Genomic DNA, 11,542 nt, shown 5'->3' on the forward strand with positions numbered 1-11,542 from the left:
CGTATACGTAAATCATTATCATTTTAGCTGATATAACCTTTTTTAACACCAAAGTCAAGCATAAGTTATAGAATCAAATTGCATCCTAGACCTAATATTAATTTCGTATCCGTTTTTGAAATCGTCATTTTTTACAATGATATCAGAGCAAATGACACAGGTCGCAGTACCAAATATTGAGATACACATACAAGGCACTGAATGCAACAGCTCCTTTGTACCAGCCGTCACGATCACTGCGGTTGAAGACAGAAGCGTTGGTGTTTGTCCCAAAATCTCGTACTGTGACCTATGGAAACCGATGCTTTGGGAGGGTTACGGCTACATTGTGGAATAACTTACCATCGGCTATCAGGAAGTCAAAAACCCAGGCCAAATTCAAGAAGGATATAAAGACCCCCCTTTGTACGTCTACATTTTAGGCTCTTTGCACAGACGTCATGTATACATAGTCTTTTATATATTCGTTTATATGCATATTAAGATCATTGTCTTCTCACTTAATGTTTAATGCTATTTGTGTTTATCCATTATGACTAATTCTATTATCCAGGTGTTGCAATTTTACAAATTATATTGGGCGTTATATAAATGCTGTAGATGAATAGGCCACCAGCAGTCAGCTATATCGTGACGTGAAATATTATTAGAAGTTCACTCTAGATATGAATTAGTATTCCTCTTATCTTCAGTACATGTACCATTGATTAGCCCTTTTTGGACAAAGTAGATATATGGTGAACTAAATCTGTTAACTTTAACGTTGTTTGACTTTCTCCATTGGCCTACTGAAACATACTAATAGGTCATTCCTTTTTCATATTTGGAATTTGTTCAAGACATCGGATTTGAAAACGCAAATGAATATATTACCTTCAGTCTTTTGTTGGAAATTATACTACCAATGTGGATGTGGATTTTTTGTAACGTTGAAGGTATATGACCTACTGTTTTTATCCTGTTTGTCGTGTATGTACTGATACTTTTGATGGTATTTTTTTCATTTCATCTACATGAAATATTGAAGATCCTTTCACATCGACGGACAATATATCTACATATGAAAAGATGTATTTGTGTTACTAGGACTGTTTGAAAGCAGGCATTTTGAAATATAGTTTTCAACAGGGCTGACATGATTGTCTTTCTTAATGCAATGATAATCACGAATACATTAATGTATGTTCACGTATATAATTAAAGTATGTTTCTCTGCCCTTGTTTGTTTTGTCAGCTATGCGTGTATAGCATACAGTTAAGGTTATTGTTGAGTTCTATCAGAAGTTAGTTTGAGCATATTTTGAAAGTACAACTTATACCAATATTGCATTTGTAAATTGATTTGTTGAAATGGAACGTATTGTTCTGTCCGTATACACGACAGCGTTATTGAGTCTCCCTAAGTGCGTATATTATATACGCACAATCGCATGTGTACACAGAACGGGAGGCTAGGTAAAGTCATGTATATCAATATTGTCACAGTGAATGGGATCAAATAGAACCCAATATGTCATAATTTAAATAACCCGTTTGGGGCTTTATACCTGATGTATTCTCATAACATATTGGTATGTATCGACAAACACGCTTGGGACGCAATGATGTTTTTTATTAAGATATAAGTGAGGTTACACATATGTGTTAGATAGTGGATACCGGGACAGGACAGAAGTCATTTTAACAAAACCTCACCAAATATCGTTCATATCCTGTGGTTGACTGACATAGTGAACATGTTCGAATTGGATATAAATTTCTACTGGACTACTGTGTGAGGATCAAACTGTATCAAACATGTAAGCTTAACTGTCAAAGCACGGTCATAACTACTATCTGACAAGATTAAAATACGGTCGCGCATTGTAAAAAATCGAAAGCTATAACGTGTATTGCATATGAGTTTTACAGTAGCGGATCAAGGAAGATGTTTGGCCTTTAGGGAATAAAAACAGTTGCCTGCCCATACACATACCCCTCCCGAGCTTTCAGAACACCCTTTCGAGTTATATTTGTATAATTATATTTGGCTTCATTGAAACGAATATGTTAGACGGCATAACAAAGAAATTACAGGGTCGAGATATACATGCAACAACCGGAAGTTTACAAGCAAAATCGATAGACTGTGAAACAAACCGATTACTCCTATTTCAACCAAGAAGCAAATATCAGATTGAGTTTATTGTACATTTTTTTACAATTAACATAATCACACATTCATATGAATTAATACGCCAATAATTTGCGTCTTTAATGTAATGAAAAAACATACGAACCCCGAGAAACGAAATCTATAAAGATATTAGCCATACTAACTTGCAAAATGTTTATGAATACTTTAAGATTTCTTCATGGTGAACATGTTGTTCCGTTATAGTTTGTATTCAGATGTTTAGCTACATAATTCCCCACGTTTTTCTGGCATTTTTTATAGGAATATCCAATTGTAAACATAGGATAAAAAGGCTAAGTTAAGACAGTCCGTTTTCGGAGTATTTGCAAAACTACGTTATTTATATCTTTATTAACCGTGGAGTTAATAAATATATGCAGCCGTTTACTTATGCACTATGTAAATTGATTTCTCACTGATACATGTTATAACTGAAGAATTTAAAAAGTCGAGTAATTATTTGATATTAAATCGACAGAGGTATGTTGTTTTTGGATGAATAGTTTACCAATTCATACGTGTCATGTTGTATGTTGAGAGGACATCTTTGGCAGTTTATGGTATGCTAGCAGGCTATATACGGCACATTAACATATATGTGGTTGATCGATATTGATCCTCACGTAATCCTTAGTAAAGTTCATCTTGTTGGATTTTGGTCATAAAGCTGTTTTTAAATATTTGTCAGCTTAACAGTGTACCGATTTCTGTTTTAAATATAACGTTCGTGCTGTATAGATATTTGCAGTCTTCGTGGCTACAATAAAATCTTGTTAATGTTTACAAACATAAGTGTGTAATGGGTAGCTTTTGCACCAGCTAAATGGTTAAGAGATATAAAACATAATAGCATAGATCCAACCTTTTGGGATTTCTGTTGAAAGCTCACGTAGTATCATAAATACAACAACGGGACTTTTCCATTCCATTTTATTGCCGCAATCAATATATATATTAATAAATCCACTAATATTTCTATGCACTAATATTGGTTTTAAGTTATTGACGATAAAGAAAACTTTCATATTCAATATATTTCGTTTTTAATGACTCAGCATAGATTTATATCATTCAACTAAAGAAATGATATGTAAGGAATCATTTGGTCACAGATATATGGTAAAACATTACATTCGATAAAGGACTTTATAGAATAGATAACACAGACACATGTGTATATGAAACTTTCTACATTGTAAATCATATCTGGCTCGTCTTACTACAAATAATCAAACAAAGCCCGAATAATACTTTTTGCTCTGAGCGAGAAAATATCACATCTCCAATTCTTCTCGTTTGCAGTTTTTAACACATGCTTGTCATGCAATGATATCGTTTATTTTAAATCACTAACTTAAACCTTAAATATAATTCCGTGTTGAAGTCCATTTAAACATCGATTTATATGTAGTAATGTCGTTGACCGACTTGTATCACATGGCCCCAGTCATGCCATCACTCCGGATTGTTTATACATTCTTTGTAGGCCTGGTAGGACGCTGTGATACTGCAGGTCTGGCTGCTTCACTCTGTCATTGGAAACTAAACTGTTACCGGATCCCCATGGTTTAACGACTTACTGTAAGTATGGTATCTGGTTTCATGTTGGCTAGGTATTTTTTTGTTATAAATAGTATTGTTAAAACTGCCTTTACTGACTGAAGACCTGTGGCGTTTTTGTGAGTTATGCTAAATTACAAATTAATAGAGATAATGAAGTAATTAAGAGAAAACAAACATTAATACAATTGGATAACATATTACAGTTTATTATAGTAAACATTATAGCAACTACTTTTCGAGACCAAATAAGGAAATAAGTGAATTTTGATAACGTGAAAGTTAATGTAAGTGATGTTTTCACTGCAAGGTGTCAGTGTAAGTTTGCTTTCATTCTAATATTTCACGATCTAAAACTCAATAGAAGTGAGGTAGACATGACTGGAATGCGGTGAATTAATCTACATTTCAATACACAAAGTACATAGACGTTAACAACCTGCAATCAATGGTCAAAGTTTCAAATATAGATATTGGGTCACAACTTCGACAAGGTGAAAGAACTTTTAATTGCTTTCTTTGAAAATTGATTAAAATATGCTGGCAAATAATAACACAAGTACAGTGTAATTATTATCGACCATAATACGTCATGCGATGTAGCTTAGGTACGGCCCATTATTGATTTACCTTTCCATACACGTCCTGTTGAACCGTTAATGTTGAATTACGTTAACTACGCCTTTCATTAGTGCTGCATGGACAAATATCGATATGCCTGAAAGTTTGTTACTCATATAACCGGAAAACTCTGTACACAACGGCCATTTGAAATTTGAGTTAGAAAAATTGAATTCGCACAAGCAACAACCTCGACCTTCACGTAGCAAGCTTTATTGCTACTCAAGAAATCACAACGTATGTGCGTGTATAATGGGGAAAAGGTAACTCGAGATTCGAACATGTAGAAAAAATTATCAACTCAGGCCGCAAGCTGCCTTCGTTATTTATTTTTCCCAACACTTTCTCACCATCGCCATATATTCCACCATAGTACACACACGTATGCTAATTGTTTCTTTAGTAGACTGTTCCAACCGTTGTTCACACATTTAAATAAATGTTATTAACAATAGTAATGGTAGTGCTTCTTCATTCAGTGCCCCACGGTTCCTGTTGTTGTCTTGTGTTGTTTAGGTTTACTTGTGTGTTTATTTATTAATCTTTTTTAATCATTTTGTTTTAATGTTTGTCCAGATAACTGATGCATTATGTTATGTAACTTATTTTTGAGTTACTTATGGCTTGCGAGTAACATAATGTGTACAAACGTCTTATCTTTTAGAATGTTTCAGCTAATAATGTAATTTTAGTGCTTCTCGTAATAATTTTATATGTTCAGGCATAGTAGTTTGCGGCAATGGTACTAACTTGAATGAGAGACGATGACAATATTTGACTTCCCGCTATTAGAGGGCGGAGAAGGGACATGCACGTTGAAAATAAAACTAAACAATCAATCAACGCTGACCTGCTTACATGTAAGATACAAACGTATCAATATTACGTGGGACACCCTACAACTTTTGGATCTTCGAAACAATGAAGATTCGGAAGAAAATAATACATTCATTTTCTGGCCACAGTTTCTTTCATTAATTAAAAAAAAACGCAACATATATTTTTCGATAGGAACGCATCACTTGATGAAGTAAAATCCGTTTTAGTTAAGATGTTTTTCCATTGATGCTTTCTAATTAAACATGAATTCAAGGATTTCTTTAAATTAAGGAATGGTAGCGAAACGTTGGCCATCACCTGATATTTCCCACTTTATTTTCAAAAGAGGCAATTAAACCCTGTAGTTTCGGACATGTTTAAGAATGCTACACCAACCTGTTGTCTGCATTCAGCAACTTGCACATATATATATATATTTATAAAAACTGGTATTTTCGCATTTGCATTCAACACCTCCTGCCATCTCCCAACAATTTGATCAAGAAACAATAACGCGAAAGTTTGACCTCAAAAAACAAAATATGAATCAATCTACAAGTAAAATAAATATATTTGCTGATTTTGCCAACTATTTTTTTTTTGCCAAAGTGTCATGTTTTCTACTTCAGACCTGCTGTCCAAATGAAGAATGCTACGCGATCCCTGAATAGTAAAGTGCATAGCCTTGGGGACATTTTAGAAGCATCAATGAAATTCGAGGCACGCGCCAAACGTCTTAATGAAAGAGAAGCCGAAAAAATGGAAAGAATTCAAAGAAGTATAGTAAGAAATCAACGAGTCAGTGACAACCTGAGATCACGGGTCATGGCAAGGACCGAAGCCTCTCTGAAAAATATATCAGGATTCCAAAAGGTTTTATCCAAGGATTACACTGTGAAGAAATTTAAAACGATGGAAAAGGGATTCAACCAAAGATACAGATTGAGGCCTGTTTCACCAAGAACGGCAAGACAATTAAAACTCGAAACGAGGGCATATTACTCAGGATTAGACCGGAGGTGGTTTCAACCTGAAATTGAACGGAAAATGCGTCAACAGGATCCGACAAAGGTTCAGAAGATATTACAGAAGGTTCTGAAAGAAGATTGTGAAGGGCGAAATCAACTATTGGACAGATATTTATCGGAAGATGCATTTCAGCAGGAAGTTTATAACAGACTCAATAATAAAGCTGATATTAAAATCGCTAGGTTCCATTACACCAGCAACAATAAAAATTGATAAGTTAAAACGAAGGTAATCAGGTGGTAAAACTACTTGAGGACCTGCAAATTGTTTTATTTTTTAATGTAGAGGTTTTACTGACACGTTGTTGATTTCTTGCCATCAGAGATGTGTTGTAAAGTATTTAGAATGCCTCACACATTTTACCCCAGTCGATGAAATATATGTTATATTGTTAATAGTATAGCTACTTTTCTTAAAACTGTATCCCTTTAATATTTTTTCTAAATGTCTTAACGTCACAAGTATGTTTTACCTAAAGTTTGTGTGCTCTCCACATATTCCTTTTTGTAACACTAGTCAGAATTATAATATCTATGATTTGTGTTTTATAGTGAATTATTATTGAATTGGATGTTGCGTATACCACATTGTGCTGAACACGTCATTTCTTATTGTTTTCCGCTATTCACCCTGACAACAATTAGAAGTGATATGTTTTTTTCTTATATCATTAATTGGAAACCCAAATAATTGAAAACACCTACACAAACTTCTTCACGCTTTAGCGTTAGCGCATAGAGTTCAGTTAAGTGAATGTTAAGTAGAATTATTTCTCGTTGTCCATTGCATTTATAATACAGATTTATTAATCACTATCATTATTAAATGAAATTAAAATTGTCTTTCGACAAAACGAGTTTTCTGTAAATATGTAAATTGTATCTTTTTTTAGATACACCTTCGAAACCTGTAATGTTCTGGGAATTAAGATGTCTGCTGTCTTCTAGTGCATATGTTAAGATGTAACCATTTAGGGACACCTGTTGAGTCAGAGGTATCTTATGTGTCGTCTGAAACGGGGACATCAAACAAAACAATGGTCCCATTGTAACACTTTGGACATACATATTCTATTTTCAATCTAACAAATCATTTTTCAGTTGTGTCTGCCTAGGCAGCCGTCCTCGTATGGCTTAAGTTGCAAGGACAATAAACATAATTGTTCCCATTGCTACATTTGTAAGGGATTTCATCTTGAGTGATACAATTACAATTAATGTCCTACATCAACGTCAAATGGAAAAAAAGTGAAACTCGTTTTAAACGTTTCTACATGTAGCTGTATAAGTTGTGCTAGAAGTAGCACCACTATTAGAAGTAATGAGATACCCCAGTAACTGGAGAGTGAGATAGCAGTCACAGTCGCTTAATGAAATAATTTTTAATAAATATTTCTACAGATGTACACTGTATAAATATAGTTACTTCACTAACTGGTGAAAAAATAAACTAAAAATCGTGACCGTATACAATAAGAGATAGAAATTTAGCGATGGTTAATGTTGCTGTTAGACTCTTTAAAGAAGTCTGTGTGGGGGAATATTATCGTTTACAATGATGTAGTCATATTTATTTTAAAAAAATCCTAATGTTGCATTACTGATTATGCAGAACACATTTCCTTATTGCACACTTGCAATACGGGCCAAAGAGACCAAACTATCTTTCACTTTTATTAAATTTACATTCGTACGTGTTACCAGTGGTGAAAAAACGACAAGAGAACACCCATGTAAAAACAATTAAAATAAGTTCTCAAAATCGATAAAACTATGGCGCAATCTTGACAAAGGAGAATAAGACCAGAAGTTCCGGAAGAGTAAGTGTCTTTGGTTGCACATACCGTGTAAATCTACATCATTTAGAAGTAGTGCCACGTTATCACATTAGGAACTCGGGTAGTTGCAACAAATCACAAGTCACACTGATGAGCATAATCAAAAACATCGACCTTCATATCACACAATAAAATAGCATTCTAACGAAACCATGACGGCGACCATCAAACGTATCCATAGTCTTCATCAACCTGCATCTCTGGAAACTTTGTGTTGTACTTTTAACCACCAGTAGGCGACATCTATCACGAAAGTCATGATATTCGGAGCAGACTCCCATATACAGAATCAACTTCGACATGTGAACAACGTATGCATGGGGAAGCTACTTGGGGCAATATAAGTGTATATTGTGACTAGTTTGAGTGCTTACCGTATCCAGGTAATGCTAATTCAATGGGATGGCCTTTATTCGTAAACGTTTAATTCCGTACAGACAGTCCGTCTTGGAAGAGGTTCATTTATGAGAGCCTAACTGCGATATTGTTTGCAGTGTACGAATACATAGTCTCAGCACACTGATACGATTGTGTGATTGCGCGCTCGGGAAATAGTTTTAAAACCATTCCCGATGATTTAATCGACAATTATTCATTCATTTGAAATTTTATTTTTTTTAGATTAAAAATAAAACCAAATGTTGTATGGGAAACAAGTTGTTATTGCTATTAAAATGATTTCGCCAATAACTAATTGTAATTTTGATTGGATAAAAAATAAATGCTATTTGCATTTTGCTCATACAAATGATTGTTGCAGTCTTATAGGTATAACTCCAACATGCGTTACAGACAAACATATCGTTGTGCACTATCACGCTTAATTTACACTGTCTGCGACACGTGCAGTGGTTATACAGGTAGATCTGCAACATATATGCAATATATTGCTCTATTGTCCGTCATTGTCATATGTTGCATCTTTTACTGAGAGCAACATGAATATGGATATGGGATGATTGTGGCAAATACTTTGTCATTTTGCATGAACATTACATTATTAAGTATGTAATTAAAGTTATGCTTAAAATAGATCCACGTCTGATATCGCAAACATACTTCGGGGTTTTTTTTGCGCAGACTTACACGCACACACTCACACCCGTGGAAGTATTGACACGCCTGCAACTTTGTTACATGACCGGAAATGATGTTATTTCAGTCTTTACAGTGTTTACTCGCGTACGTGTTAGTGAACGCGAATAAAGCAAAATCCATTATAGTGAAACATCTAGGTCGTTCAATAACAGTTGTTCGGAAAACAGTATAGTTTAAGGGCGCCTTTACAATGTATAGCGCGTACATGTACATATGGAGTGGCAGCTGTCATTTTGCTTCTTACATATATAATATAAGCAGAAGTTTGACATTTATGTAATTGTTGAATGTGTTGCAAAAATATCAGCTTTATTCAGATGCATTCCAGATCATGCTAGCGGGAACGTTTGACATTTAGGCTAACTATTGGTAGCAGAGTGTAAAACCTGTTACCTACATTCTATAGACTTGATAGCAGTTGTATACGGTCTACACCAACACAGGTTGCACTCTACAGTAGGATGGTTTATTTCTTCACACTAATACGATACAGCATCACATTACACAACTTACATTTTTCATCGTTGGGATGCAGTATTTTCAAAGCCTAACCAGCTTACTGATAACTTACCACGTCACACTTTAATATGGTTTTATTTACATAGAAACTGCATTCTCAACTTAAATGTCAGGTGGGGGATTTATGATGTCCACCGTTAAAATAATAAAAAAAAACAAATGTCGGATTATTTGTAACTTTGTAAACTTTTCATAAATACCACAGTGTAATATTCACGTCGTTAAGCTCATTAAGCTGTGTAGAAATCATCCTTACCTAACTCTTGCTCAACGTCAACAACATTCATCTAACCAGCATATCTGTCATATAAATGCACTAGTTTACATCAGTTGAAGACCTGTTATATAATGGTGCAATATAGCTACGCATTTGAGTTATGTATAAGTTGTCATATCTCATTGGTGACGCCATCCTTTACCGCGTATCCCATCTGATTGGCTTATGGAGAGAGAATCAGGAAATCCAACTATCTAACAACTTATCATCATGTACTAATGGATAAAATAAAACACATCTATCTTTATTTATAGAATAACGTGTCTAATGAGGGATCTCCGGTATACTCCGTATTTTATACACTGCACTAGTTGTACGTTTAAAGACAAAGAGGCGAAAGCAGAGGTACTGGAAATAAAGTTACTAAGTTGATTCAATTTAAGTAAAGGTAATTTTCTTCCGGTACAGGATTGGAACAATCCACTTCACCGGACTCAAATCATACAGTACTTACTTAGGGGGTTAATTAAATTATAGTTGGATGAGATTTAGTGAGCAACCATGGCTTTAAATGTTTTTCATAGCAAAGCACAGGGAGTCTCAGGAACGAGAAACACTATTTTAATATACTTGTAATACATTAATGGGCAAATATATTATCAATGCTTCAGCAATTTTAACTTGTTTATACACTTTTCCTTTTTCATTTTAAAACATATTAAAATATTCAAACCCTGTTCTATTAGCAATATATTTCCGAATCTTAATGTACTTTTAATTATAATTTGTTAGAACAATAGCAATGAGTGAAATGTGTAAACATTTAGCTTTGTATAAAAGATATTTATTTATGAGATGTTATATAATGATCGATTCTATTTTAGAAATCTTGTTCGATAAACAATAGCACTAACTGTTTGATAAACCGAAATATCTAAATTGCGTTGTTGATTGAAAAGAGAAAAATAAGACGTTTAAGAGAGATTTACAAATTATCAAAAAAGCTCTGTACTTGAATGCACTCCAATAAGAAATGAGTAATTATCTCCCTTTCTCATATCAGTGAACATAATGAAGATTTTGTGTACAATCTTACATAAATGAGAATTAGTTCCAATGATATGAGGATTTATTCCTTGTTGTAACTTTTATAGTTTTGTTTTATTAGTTACCTTCATTGGGTTCATTGTAATCAAAGTTTTCAATATATTTTGTTCCATTACATTGCTTTATTTGTTACAATAACTTATAATAGAAATATAAATCCTGTCATCCTTTTTAAAATGATCTTTTATCTCAGTAGTGAACGAAATGATCCGATATATTAAAATATTGTTAGATTGATTAAGCGTGTTGAAGTATTTCTATGCGCTTATCACTCCATAATAATGATTGAAAAGTAGTGTTTGTATCATGTTTATAACAAACGTCATTGAAAAAGAAGAAAAAACAACAACTTATATGATCCTTTACTTACCCAAACTTTTACAGTTACCACTTTATCATACCTTTTTCGATTGAAACAATGTGTTATTTTCTACAGGTATGTTTTTAAACCATAAAGGTGACAATTTAGTTTTCGATAAAATTATCTTATTTTGTGCTCATTCTATATCATGCCTAACTTTGAAGTGTATTTTGATGATCGTTTACAAAATTTGTCAAG

Source organism: Mizuhopecten yessoensis, unplaced genomic scaffold (genome assembly GCF_002113885.1).
Source record: "Mizuhopecten yessoensis strain PY_sf001 unplaced genomic scaffold, ASM211388v2 scaffold2729, whole genome shotgun sequence".
Lineage (NCBI taxonomy): Eukaryota > Metazoa > Mollusca > Bivalvia > Pectinida > Pectinidae > Mizuhopecten > Mizuhopecten yessoensis.